Raw genomic sequence first — 13,877 nt, 5'->3', positions numbered from 1 at the left:
CAGGAATCGACCCAGTTGAAATTCCTCCGTAGGGGCCTTCCTGGCCTCGCACCACGCAACATATTTACATCAAATACGGTGATAATGTTGTACGGTTACATCCTTCCTGGCTTTGATCAGGGTAGGGATGACTTCATCCGGAATGCCTTTTTCCTTCAGGATCCGGCGTTCAACCGCCATGCCGTCAAACGCAGCCGCGGTAAGTCTTGGAACAGACATGGTCCCTGCTGGAGCAGGTCCTGTCTTAGAGGTAGAGGCCACGGGTCTTCCGTGAGCATCTCTTGAATTTCCGGGTACCAAGTCCTTCTTGGCCAATCCGGAGCCACGAGTATAGTCTTTACTCATCTCCTTCTTATGATTCTCAGTACTTTTGGTATGAGAGGAAGAGGAGGGAACACATACACTGACCGGTACACCCACGGTGTTACCAGAGCGTCCACAGCTATTGCCTGAGGGTCCCTTGACCTGGAGCAATATCTGTCCAGTTTTTTGTTGAGGCGAGACGCCATCATGTCCACCTTTGGTTTTTCCCAACGGTTTACAATCATGTGGAAGACTTCTGGGTGAAGTCCCCACTCCCCCGGGTGAAGATCGTGTCTGCTGAGGAAGTCTGCTTCCCAGTTGTCCACTCCCGGAATGAACACTGCTGACAGTGCTATCACATGATTTTCCGCCCAGCGAAGAATCCTTGCCACTTCCGTCATTGCCCTCCTGCTTCTTGTGCCGTCCTGTCTGTTTACGTGGGCGACTGCCGTGATGTTGTCCGACTGGATCAATACTGGCTGACCCTGAAGCAGAGGCCTTGCCTGACTTAGGGCATTGTAAAGGGCCCTTAGTTCCAGGATATTTATGTGAAGTGACGTTTCCATGCTTGACCACAAGCCCTGGAAATTTTTTCCCTGTGTGACTGCTCCCCAGCCTCTCAGGCTGGCATCCGTGGTCACCAGGACCCAATCCTGAATGCCGAATCTGCGGCCCTCTAGGAGATGAGCACTCTGTAACCACCACAGGAGAGACACCCTTGTCCTTGGAGACAGGGTTATCCGCTGATGCATTTGAAGATGCGATCCGGACCATTTGTCTAGCAGATCCAACTGAAAAGTTCTTGCGTGGAATCTGCCGAATGGAATCGCTTCGTAAGAAGCCACCATCTTTCCCAGGACCCTTGTGCACTGATGCACTGACACCTGGCCTGGTCTTAGGAGTTTCCTGACTAGGTCGGATAACTCCCTGGCTTTCTCTTCCGGGAGAAACACCTTTTTCTGTACTGTGTCCAGAATCATCCCTAGGAACAGCAGACGTGTCGTCGGAATCAGCTGCGATTTTGGAATATTTAGAATCCATCCGTGCTGTCGTAGTACTATTTGAGATAGTGCTACTCCGACCTCTAACTGTTCTCTGGACCGTGCCCTTATCAGGAGATCGTCCAAGTAAGGGATAATTAAGACGCCTTTTCTTCGAAGAAGAATCATCATTTCGGCCATTACCTTGGTAAAGACCCGGGGTGCCGTGGACAATCCAAACGGCAGCGTCTGAAACTGATAGTGACAGTTCTGTACCACAAACCTGAGGTACCCTTGGTGAGAAGGGCAAATTGGGACATGGAGGTAAGCATCCTTGATGTCCAGAGACACCATGTAGTCCCCTTCTTCCAGGTTCGCTATCACTGCTCTGAGTGACTCCATCTTGAACTTGAACCTTTTTATGTAAGTGTTCAAGGCTTTCAGATTTAAAATGGGTCTCACCGAGCCGTCCGGCTTCGGTACCACAAACAGCGTGGAGTAATACCCCTTTCCCTGTTGTAGGAGGGGTACCTTGATTATCACTTGCTGGGAATACAGCTTGTGAATGGCTTCCAATACCGCCTCCCTGTCGGGGGTAGACGTTGGTAAAGCAGACTTCAGGAACCGGCGAGGGGGAGACGTCTCGAATTCCAATTTGTACCCCTGAGATACTACCTGCAGGATCCAGGGGTCCACTTGCGAGTGAGCCCACTGTGCGCTGAAATTCTTGAGACGGGCCCCCACCGTGCCTGAGTCCGCTTGTAAGGCCCCAGCGTCATGCTGAGGACTTGGCAGAAGCGGGGGAGGGCTTCTGTTCGTGGGAAGAAGCTGTCTGTTGCAGTCTTTTTCCCCTTCCTCTGCCCCGGGGCAGATATGAGTGGCCTTTTGCCCGCTTGCCCTTATGGAGACGAAAGGACTGAGCCTGAAAAGACGGTATCTTTTTCTGCTGCGAGGTGACTTAGGGTAATAAGGTGGATTTCCCAGCCGTTGCCGTGGCCACCAGGTCCGATAGACTGCCCCCAAATAACTCCTCCCCTTTATACGGCAATACTTCCATATGCCGTTTGGAATCCGCATCCCCTGACCACTGTCGCGTCCATAATCCTCTTCTGGCAGAAATGGACATCGCACTTACTCTTGATGCCAGAGTGCAAATGTCTCTCTGTGCATCTCGCATATATAGGAATGCATCCTTTAAATGCTCTATAGTCAATAATATATTGTCCCTGTCCAGGGTATCAATATTTTCAGTCAGGGAATCCGACCAAGCCACCCCAGCACTGCACATCCAGGCTGAGGCGATTGCTGGTCGCAGTATAACACCAGTATGAGTGTATATACTTTTAAGGATATTTTCCAGCCTCCTATCTGCTGGCTCCTTAAGGGCGGCCGTTTCTGGAGACGGTAACGCCACTTGTTTTGATAAGCGTGTGAGCGCCTTATCCACCCTAGGGGGTGTTTCCCAACGAGCCCTAACCTCTGGTGGGAAGGGATATAGTGCCAATTATTTTTTAGAAATTAGCAGTTTTTTGTCGGGGGTAACCCACGCTTCATCACACACTTCATTCAATTCATCTGATTCAGGAAAAACTACGGGTAGTTTTTTCACACCCCACATAATACCCCTTTTTGTGGTACTTGCAGTATCAGAGATGTGCAAAACCTCCTTCATTGCCGTGATCATGTAACGTGTGGCCCTACTGGAAAATACGTTTGTTTCTTCACCGTCGACACTGGAGTCAGTGTCTGGGTCCGTGTCGACCCACTGAGGTAACGGGCGTTTAATAGCCCCTGACGGTGTTTGAGATGCCTGGACAGGCACTAACTGAGCTGCCGGCTGTCTCATGTCGTCAACAGTTTTCTGTAACGTGCCGACACTGTCACGTAATTCCTTAATTACGGCCATCCATTCAGGTGTCGACTCCCTAGGGGGTGACATCACCATTATAGGCAATTGCTCCGCCTCCACATCATTTTCCTCCTCATACATGTCGACACACACGTACCGACACCCAGCACACACACAGGGAATGCTCTGATAGAGGACAGGACCCACTTAGCCCCTTGGGGAGACAGAGGGAGAGTTTGCCAGCACACACCAGAGCGCTATATATGTATAGGGACAACCTTACAATAAGTGTCTATCCCTTATAGCTGCTTATATCTGTTATTTTGCCAAATAAGTGCCCCCCTCTCTTTTTTACCCTGTTTCTGTAGTTGCAGGATGCAGGGGAGATTCTGGGAGCCTTCCTACCAGCGGAGCTGTGTGGGAAAAATGGCGCTGTGTGCTGAGGAGATAGGCCCCGCCCCCTTCACGGCGGGCTCTTCTCCCGCTTTTTTCTGGAAAACTGGCAGGGGTTAAATACATCCATATAGCCCAGGAGCTATATGTGATGTATTTTTTGCCAAATAAGGTAAATTCATTGCTTCCCAGGGCGCCTCCCCCCAGCGCCCTGCACCCTCAGTGACCGAAGTGTGAAGTGTGCTGAGAGCAATGGCGCACAGCTGCAGTGCTGTGCGCTACCTTATGAAGACAGGAAAGTCTTCTGCCGACGATTTATGGACCTCTTCTTGCTTCAGCATCTGTAAGGGGGCCGGCGGCGCGGCTCCGGGACCCATCCAAGGCTGGGCCTGTGATCGTCCCTCTGGAGCTAATGTCCAGTAGCCTAAGAAGCCCAATCCACTCTGCACGCAGGTGAGTTCGCTTCTTCTCCCCGTAGTCCCTCGATGCAGTGAGCCTGTTGCCAGCAGGTCTCACTGAAAATAAAAAAACTAAACTTTTACTCTAAGCAGCTCAGGAGAGCCACCTAGATTGCACCCTTCTCGTTCGGGCACAAAATCTTAACTGAGGCTTGGAGGAGGGTCATAGGGGGAGGAGCCAGTGCACACCAGCTAGTCCTAAAGCTTTTACTTTGTGCCCAGTCTCCTGCGGAGCCGCTATTCCCCATGGTCCTTTCGGAGTCCCCAGCATCCACTAGGACGTTAGAGAAAATAAGTTTTAGGTATATTATATACATTTCCCTTATACTGTCTGTGTAGTTTTGCCAGTATGTTATAGCCAAGCAATGAAAATATTAAATTGGCATGGGGTGGGGTATTTCTGTTGTGTCTAGTGCATACTTGCCTACTTTTGAAAACTAGTTTCAGGGAGATTCCAGGCAGCAGAATACGCCACACAAAGCGTGGCGTGCCGTTGAGGGTGGGAAGGGGGGGGGGGAGTGGCATGCTTCGCCCAAAGTGCGTGTTGAGGACTACCTATTAGCGTATTTATTGACACTCAGGGGCAGTGGCGTACCTAGAAATTTTTCTCCCCCAAGCCAAAAAGGTGTGTGGCTTTGTTGAAATGGGCGTGGTTTCACATAAAGGGGCGTGGCATTGCAGGAAAATACTACCTTATACCCCAGTTTTGCAACCTGCACGCCCAGACGTTGCCGACCACAGGAAAGAAAAATAATCCTGATTCATGCCCCTTACATTATTTGTCATTTTTCCTCCTTATAGTAATGGCCAGTATACATTATGCCACATACTGCAATGGCCCTTAGACATTATGCCACACACAGTAATGCACATGACACAATATGCACACACCATAATGCCCCCCAACACATTATGCCACACACCGTAATGCCTGTGACACATTATGACAGGAATCGCAATGCCCGTTATACATTATGCTACACACTGCAATGCCCCTGATACATTATAGCACATACAATGCCTGTGACACATTATGACACACACCGCAATGACCCTGAGACATTATACCACATACCACAATGCCCGTGATATAGTATACAACACACCGTAATGCCTGACACATTATGACACACACCGCAATGTCCGTGATACATTATGCCACACACTGCAATGACCCTGATACATTATACCACATACCACAATGCCCGTGATATAGTATACCACACACCGTAATGCCTGTGACATATACCGCAATGCCCGTTATACCCTATGCCACACACCGCAATGCCCGTTATACATTATGCCACACTGCAATGCCCCTGAGACATTATACCACATACCACAATGCCCGTGATATAGAATACCACACACCGTAATGCCTGTGACACATACCGCGATGCCTGTTATACCCTATGCCACACTGCAATGCCCGTTATACATTATGCCACACTGCAATGCCCCTGAGACATTATACCACATACCACAATGCCCGTGATATAGTATGTCCCACACCGTAATGCCTGTGACACATTATGACACACACCGCAATGCCCATTACACATTAAGTCCTACAGTAAGGCTTCTAATTACTTTTAAATTACCTGGTCGTTGCCAGGGGTTTCATGCTCTTGGTTCCATGCACGGTGCCAGTGGTTTTCATGTTCAGGGTGTCATGCTCGTTGCCAGGGGTTTCATGCACTGGGGGTCATGCTCGTTGCCAGGGGTTTCATGCTCTTGGTTCCATGCTCGGTGCCAGGGGTTTCATGCACTGGGTGTCATGCTAGTTGCTAGGGGGTAATACTTGTTGCTAGGGCTGTGTTCCCAGTGCCACATATGCCCCCAGTGCCAGGTACACACATGCCCCCAATGCCAAATATGCCCCCCCCAAGTGCCAGGGACACATATATCCCTCAGTGTCACATATGCCCCCTCAGTGCCACATATGCCCCCCCAAGTGCCAAATATGTTCCCACTCCCCCAGTGCCAGGTACAGCTCCCCCCCCCCCCCCCCCCCCCCGCTGTTTTGTAAAGGAGGGACACGGAGAGCACAGCGCGCGCCTCTTCTGTGTCCCTCCTGCGTCTCCGGCGTGTCTGTTGAATGAAGTGCCGGTTTGTGAGCCAATCAGAGCTCACGAACGGGCACTTCATTTAATAGACCCGCCGGAGACGCAGGAGGGACACAGGAGAGGCGCGCGCTGTGCCCTCCGTGTCCCTCCTTCACAGCAGCAGCTAGGAAAGGAGGGAGACAGCAGACTGACATGCGTACGGCTTGTCCGCATGTCAATCTGCTCTAAATCAGTGGCGGCGCCCCCCGCAGCCCTGCGCCTCCAAGCCACCGCGAGGGCTGCGGGGGCAGTAGTTACGCCACTGCTCAGGGGTGTGTCCTGCAATGGCAGGTGAAAATTAGTACTAAAAGCAGCAAAAAATAAAAATAAAAAATAGAGTAATACTATAGGTACACTAGAGTAATAATACAGGTGCACTAATATATGATACCGTGTACATTTCTGAGAAGAAACGGACAGTATATTACACCCAGTACACACAGCTTATAATACATTATATTATACACAGCCCCCCTCCCCATATTGTACCCAGTACCATATTACATTACATTATACACAGCCTTACTCCCCCATATTACAGCCAGTACACCCGGTACCACATAACATTACATTATACATAGCCCCAGTCAGTGCCTTAAATAATAAGAATTTACTTACCGATAATTCTATTTCTCGTAGTCCGTAGTGGATGCTGGGGACTCCGTAAGGACCATGGGGAATAGCGGCTCCGCAGGAGACTGGGCACAAAAGTAAAGCTTTAGAACTACCTGGTGTGCACTGGCTCCTCCCCCTATGACCCTCCTCCAAGCCTCAGTTAGGATACTGTGCCCGGACGAGAGTACACAATAAGGAAGGATTTTGAATCCCGGGTAAGACTCATACCAGCCACACCAATCACACCGTATAACTCGTGATCTAAACCCAGTTAACAGCATGATAACAGAGGAGCCTCTAGAAAAGATGGCTCACTACAGCAATAACCCGATTTTTTGGTAACAATAACTATGTACCAGTATTGCAGACAATCCGCACTTGGGATGGGCGCCCAGCATCCACTACGGACTACGAGAAATAGAATTATCGGTAAGTAAATTCTTATTTTCTCTAACGTCCTAAGTGGATGCTGGGGACTCCGTAAGGACCATGGGGATTATACCAAAGCTCCCAAACGGGCGGGAGAGTGCGGATGACTCTGCAGCACCAAATGAGAGAACTCCAGGTCCTCCTCAGCCAGGGTATCAATTTTGTAGAATTTTACAAACGTATTTGCTCCTGACCAAGTAGCTGCTCGGCAAAGTTGTAAAGCCGAGACCCCTCGGGCAGCCGCCCAAGATGAGCACACCTTCCTTGTGGAGTGGGCATTTACAGATTTTTGGCTGTGGCAGGCCTGCCACAGAATGTGCAAGCTGAATTGTACTACAAATCCAACGAGCAATAGTCTGCTTAGAAGCAGGAGCACCCAGCTTGTTGGGTGCATACAGGATAAACAGCGAGTCAGATTTTCTGACTCCAGCCGTCCTGGAAACATATATTTTCAGGGCCCTGACAACGTCTAGCAACTTGGAGTCCTCCAAGTCCCTAGTAGCCGCAGGCACCACAATAGGTTGGTTCAGGTGAAACGCTGAAACCACCTTAGGGAGAAACTGAGGACGAGTCCTCAATTCCGCCCTGTCCGAATGGAAAAACAGATAAGGGCTTTTACAGGATAAAGCCGCCAATTCTGACATGCGCCTGGCCCAGGCCAGGGCCAACAGCATGACCACTTTCCATGTGAGATATTTTAACTCCACAGATTTAAGTGGTTCAAACCAATGTGACTTTTGGAACCCAAAAACTACATTGAGATCCCAAAGTGCCACTGGAGGCACAAAAGGAGGCTGTATATGCAGTACCCCTTTTACAAACGTCTGAACTTCAGGGACTGAAGCTAGTTCTTTTTGGAAGAAAATTGACAGGGCCGAAATTTGAACCTTAATGGACCCCAATTTCAGGCCCATAGACACTCCTGTTTGCAGGAAATGTAGGAATCGACCCAGTTGAATTTCCTCCGTCGGGCCTTACTGGCCTCGCACCACGCAACATATTTTCGCCAAATGCGGTGATAATGTTTTGCGGTTACATCCTTCCTGGCTTTGATCAGGATAGGGATGACTTCATCCGGAATGCCTTTTTTCCTTCAGGATCCGGCGTTCAACCGCCATGCCGTCAAACGCAGCCGCGGTAAGTCTTGGAACAGACAGGGTCCTTGCTGGAGCAGGTCCCTTCTTAGAGGTAGAGGCCACGGATCCTCCGTGAGCATCTCTTGAAGTTCCGGTTACCAAGTCCTTCTTGGCCAATCCGGAGCCACGAATATAGTGCTTACTCCTCTCCATCTTATCAATCTCAGTACCTTGGGTATGAGAGGCAGAGGAGGGAACACATACACTGACTGGTACACCCACGGTGTTACCAGAGCGTCTACAGCTATTGCCTGAGGGTCCCTTGACCTGGCGCAATACCTGTCGAGTTTTTCCCAACGGTTTATAATCATGTGGAAGACTTCTGGGTGAAGTCTCCACTCTCCCGGGTGGAGGTCGTGTCTGCTGAGGAAGTCTGCTTCCCAGTTGTCCACTCCCGGAATGAATACTGCTGACAGTGCTATCACATGATTTTCCGCCCAGCGAAGAATCCTTGCAGCTTCTGCCATTGCCCTCCTGCTTCTTGTGCCACCCTGTCTGTTTACGTGGGTCACTGCCGTGATGTTGTCCGACTGGATCAACACCGGCTGACCTTGAAGCAGAGGTCTTGCTAAGCTTAGAGCATTGTAAATGGCCCTTAGCTTCAGGATATTTATGTGAAGTGATGTCTCCAGGCTTGACCATAAGCCCTGGAAATTCCTTCCCTGTGTGACTGCTCCCCAGCCTCGCAGGCTGGCATCCGTGGTCACCAGGACCCAGTCCTGAATGCCGAATCTGCGGCCCTCTAGAAGATGAGCACTCTGCAACCACCACAGGAGGGACACCCTTGTCCTTGGTGACAGGGTTATCCGCTGATGCATCTGAAGATGCGACCCGGACCATTTGTCCAGCAGGTCCCACTGGAAAGTTCTTGCGTGGAATCTGCCGAATGGGATTGCTTCGTAGGAAGCCACCATTTTACCCAGAACCCTTGTGCATTGATGCACTGAGAGTTGGCTCGGTTTTAGGAGGTTCCTGACTAGCTCGGATAACTCCCTGGCTTTCTCCTCCGGGAGAAACACCTTTTTCTGGACTGTGTCCAGGATCATCCCTAGGAACAGAAGACGAGTCGTCGGAACCAGCTGCGATTTTGGAATATTGAGAATCCAATCGTGCTGCCGCAACACTACCTGAGATAGTGCTACACCGACCTCCAACTGTTCCCTGGATCTTACCCTTATCAGGGAATCGTCCAAGTAAGGGATAACTAAAATTCCCTTCCTTCGAAGGAATATCATCATTTCGGCCATTACCTTGGTAAAGACCCGGGGTGCCGTGGACCATCCATACGGCAGCGTCTGAACTGATAGTGACAGTTCTGTACCATAAACCTGAGGTACCCTTGGTGAGAAGGGTAAATTGGGACATGAAGGATAAGCATCCTTGATGTCCCGAGACATCATGTAGTCCCCTTCTTCCAGGTGCAATCACTGCTCTGAGTGACTCAATCTTGAATTTGAACCTCTGTATGTAAGTGTTCAAAGATTTTAGATTTAGAATCGGTCTCACCGAGCCGTCCGGCTTCGGTACCACAACAGTGTGGAATAATACCCCGTTCCCTGTTGCAGGAGGGGTACATTCGCAAGCTGGGAATACAGCTTGCGAATGGCTTCCAAAACTGTCTCCCTGTCAGAAGGAGACATCGGTAAAGCCGACTTTAGGAAACGGCGAGGGGGAGACGTCTCGAATTCCAATTTGTACCCCTGAGATATCACCTGAAGGATCCAGGGGTCTACTTGCGAGTGAGCCCACTGCGCGCTGAAATTCATTGAGACGGGCCCCCCACCGTGCCTGATTCTGCTTGTAAAGCCCCAGCGTCATACTGAGGGCTTGGCAGAGGCGGGAGAGGGTTTCTGTTCCTGGGAACTGGCTGATTTCTGCAGCCTTTTTCCTCTCCCTCTGTCACGGGGCAGAAATGAGGAACCTTTTGCCCGCTTGTCCACGAAAAAGACTGCGCCTGATAATACGGCGTCTTCTCATGTTGAGAGGCGACCTGGGGTACAAACGTGGATTTCCCAGCTGTTGCCGTGGCCACCAGGTCTGAAAGACCGACCCCAAATAACTCCTCCCCTTAATAAGGCAATACTTCCAAATGCCGTTTGGAATCCGCATCACCTGACCACTGTCGTGTCCATAACCCTCTACTGGTAGAAATGGACCACGCACTTAGACTTGATGCCAGTCGGCAAATATTCCGCTGTGCATCACGCATATATAGAAATGCATCTTTCAAATGCTCTATAGGCAATAATATACTGTCCCTATCTAGGGTATCAATATTTTCAGTCAGGGAATCCGACCACGCCAACCCAGCACTGCACATCCAGGCTGAGGCGATTGCTGGTCGCAGTATAACACCAGTATGTGTGTAAATACATTTTAGGATACCCTCCTGCATTCTATCAGCAGGATCCTTAAGGGCGGCCATCTCAGGAGAGGGTAGAGCCCTTGTTCTTACAAGCGTGTGAGCGCTTTATCCACCCTAGGGGGTGTTTCCCAACGCACCCTAACCTCTGGCGGGAAAGGATATAATGCCAATAACATTTTAGAAATTATCAGTTGTTATCGGGGGAAACCCACGCATCATCACACACCTCATTTAATTTCTCAGATTCAGGAAAACTACAGGTAGTTTTTCCTCACCGAACATAATACCCCTTTTTGGTGGTACTCGTATTATCAGAAATGTGTAAAACATTTTTCATTGCCTCAATCATGTAACGTGTGGCCCTACTGGAAGTCACATTTGTCTCTTCACCGTCGACACTGGAGTCAGTATCCGTGTCGGCGTCTATATCTGCCATCTGAGGTAACGGGCGCTTTAGAGCCCCTGACGGCCTATGAGACGTCTGGACAGGCACAAGCTGAGTAGCCGGCTGTCTCATGTCAACCACTGTCTTTTATACAGAGCTGACACTGTCACGTAATTCCTTCCAACAGTTCATCCACTCAGGTGTCGACCCCCTAGGGGGTGACATCACTATTACAGGCAATCTGCTCCGTCTCCACATCATTTTTCTCCTCATACATGTCGACACAAATGTACCGACACACAGCACACACACAGGGAATGCTCTGATAGAGGACAGGACCCCACTAGCCCTTTGGGGAGACAGAGGGAGAGTTTGCCAGCACACACCAGAGCGCTATATATATACAGGGATAACCTTATATAAGTGTTTTTCCCCTTATAGCTGCTGTATTGTTAATACTGCGCCTAATTAGTGCCCCCCTCTCTTTTTTAACCCTTTCTGTAGTGTAGTGACTGCAGGGAAGAGCCAGGGGAGCTTCCCTCCAACTGAGCTGTGAGGGAAAATGGCGCCAGTGTGCTGAGGAGATAGGCTCCGCCCCTTTTTCGCGGACTTTTCTCCTGCTTTTTTATGGATTCTGGCAGGGGTTAAAATTCATCCATATAGCCCTGGGGGCTATATGTGATGTATTTTCGCCAGCCAAGGTGTTTTTATTGCTGCTCAGGGCGCCCCCCCCAGCGCCCTGCACCCTCAGTGACCGAAGTGTGAAGTGTGCTGAGGAGCAATGGCGCACAGCTGCAGTGCTGTGCGCTACCTTGGTGAAGACAGGACGTCTTCTGCCGCCGATTTTCCGGACCTCTTCTGTCTTTTGGCTCTGTAAGGGGGCCGGCGGCGCGGCTCTGGGACCCATCCATGGCTGGGCCTGTGATCGTCCCTCTGGAGCTAATGTCCAGTAGCCTAAGAAGCCCAATCCACTCTGCACGCAGGTGAGTTCGCTTCTTCTCCCCTTAGTCCCTCGATGCAGTGAGCCTGTTGCCAGCAGGTCTCACTGAAAATAAAAAACCTAAAACTAAACTTTTCACTAAGCAGCTCAGGAGAGCCCCTTAGCCTGCACCCGTCTCGTTCGGGCACAAAAATCTAACTGAGGCTTGGAGGAGGGTCATAGGGGGAGGAGCCAGTGCACACCAGGTAGTTCTAAAGCTTTACTTTTGTGCCCAGTCTCCTGCGGAGCCGCTATTCCCCATGGTCCTTACGGAGTCCCCAGCATCCACTTAGGACGTTAGAGAAAGACATTTTTTTTTAGCACTGTGTGCAAGAAACAGCATCAGTACCCCCCTATAAAAAAACTGGGCAATTGTGTGCCGTAGGCGCGTGTGTGCCAAAAGTGTAGGGGCGTGGCTTCATGGGGAAGTGGCGTGGCCACAGAGCTCCCTTTTGCAGATTACTGCAGGCAGAACTCCATTTTACGGCTCCCGGACCGCCAGCTAATGAGAAGCTGCCACTTGGCAGCTTCTCATTGGCTGGCGGTCCACGAGCCGTGATTGGCTCACGCCAGATTTTAAAAAGCCGCCCCTTTTTTTGATTGGTGCCGCAGCCATTTCGCGAGCCGGGATTGGCTGGCGGCCGCTGCCACCATTACAATGCAGCAGGGACCTGATGCTGTGGCTGGGCGGAGGCAGAACTGGTTCCGCCTGCAATTAGAGGTGACGGAACACAGTTCTGCCCCACTTTAACCACTGCATTACATTTAACATAGCCCCAGTCCCCCATATTACAGCCAGTACACCCGGACCCATATTTCATTAAATTATACACAGCCTACACAGTCCCCACAATATTACACCGAGTAGCACATTACAATTCACACAGCCCCCCCCCCCCCCCTAATATAACACCCGGTAGCACATTATACATCACACAGCCCCCCCCCCCCCTATCACAGATGGTACACAACACCATATTACATTATATTATACACAGCACAACCCCCCCCCCCCCCCCCCAATATTACACCCAGTAGCACATTACATATCACACAGCCCCCCCCCCCCCCTCCCCCTTATTACAGAAAGTACCATGTAACATTACATAATGCACAGTACACACTCCCTTCCCCTGACCACACTATACACGTCCCCCCTTTCTCATAAAACCCCCCAGCACATACAGCACCCACCTGGCTATTGCTGCTCCTTCCTGTGAAGAGCAAGAGCCGGGACAGTGTGGTGGAAGGAAGCAGCAGCACTGGGCAGGCACATGAGGAGGAGCAGGAAGAGGTAAGCTGGGCTGTGTGTTACACGCAGCCCTGTGAGTGTGGTGGGCGGGGCAAGCAGCAGTGAAGCAGAGCATTGGATGTCAGCAGACCAGCTGCTCTGCTGTTTAATCTCCTGCCTCCGCTCAGGCTGACGGCTCTGTGTGCACACTGCACAGCAGGAGTCAGGACGGCCACCACGGACGGTTGTGACCTCTTACGTGCAGGCCTCGCCCCCCGCATTTCCGGACTCGCGCATGCGCAGTCCGGATTAACAGGGAGCTCATTTAAAAACCGGGAGGGCAGGCAAGGTTTGCGGGGCAGCGGGAGGCTCATTGAAAAATCGGGAGCCTCCCGCTGAATCCGGGAGGGTAGGCAAGTCTGGTCTAGTGGTGCCCTGGCACCTACATACACCCCTGTGCCCACCTCCAGAATTTTTCTAAATGCTTTGCTTTTTATAACTGTCTTTATTAGGGTTGGGTATGGCTGACCGGCACTGGGGGATCCTGGCAGCAGAATGCTGGCATGGGGGCGAGTGCAACGAAACCCCTTGCGTGCTTGCTGTGGGCTTGGAGGTGAGCTGCGCTTGCCACAGGTTCTATTCCCACTCC

General features: G+C 50.8%; 1 long non-coding RNA gene across 2 annotated transcripts in view; it reads right to left on the bottom strand.

Annotated features, from left to right (window-relative positions):
- LOC134911165 (uncharacterized) overlaps nt 1-13,488 on the bottom strand; it is a 206,771-nt gene extending 193,283 nt beyond the window's left edge. For both annotated transcript variants that reach the window (XR_010176373.1, XR_010176372.1), the window contains exon 1: nt 13,192-13,488. This is a non-coding gene — a long non-coding RNA (uncharacterized LOC134911165). The remainder of the gene's footprint in view (nt 1-13,191) is intronic.
- Between the last annotated feature and the right edge of the window lie 389 nt (nt 13,489-13,877).

This window comes from Pseudophryne corroboree, chromosome 4 (genome assembly GCF_028390025.1).
Source record: "Pseudophryne corroboree isolate aPseCor3 chromosome 4, aPseCor3.hap2, whole genome shotgun sequence".
NCBI lineage: Eukaryota > Metazoa > Chordata > Amphibia > Anura > Myobatrachidae > Pseudophryne > Pseudophryne corroboree.
This window is presented reverse-complemented; position numbering and strand designations above follow the sequence as displayed.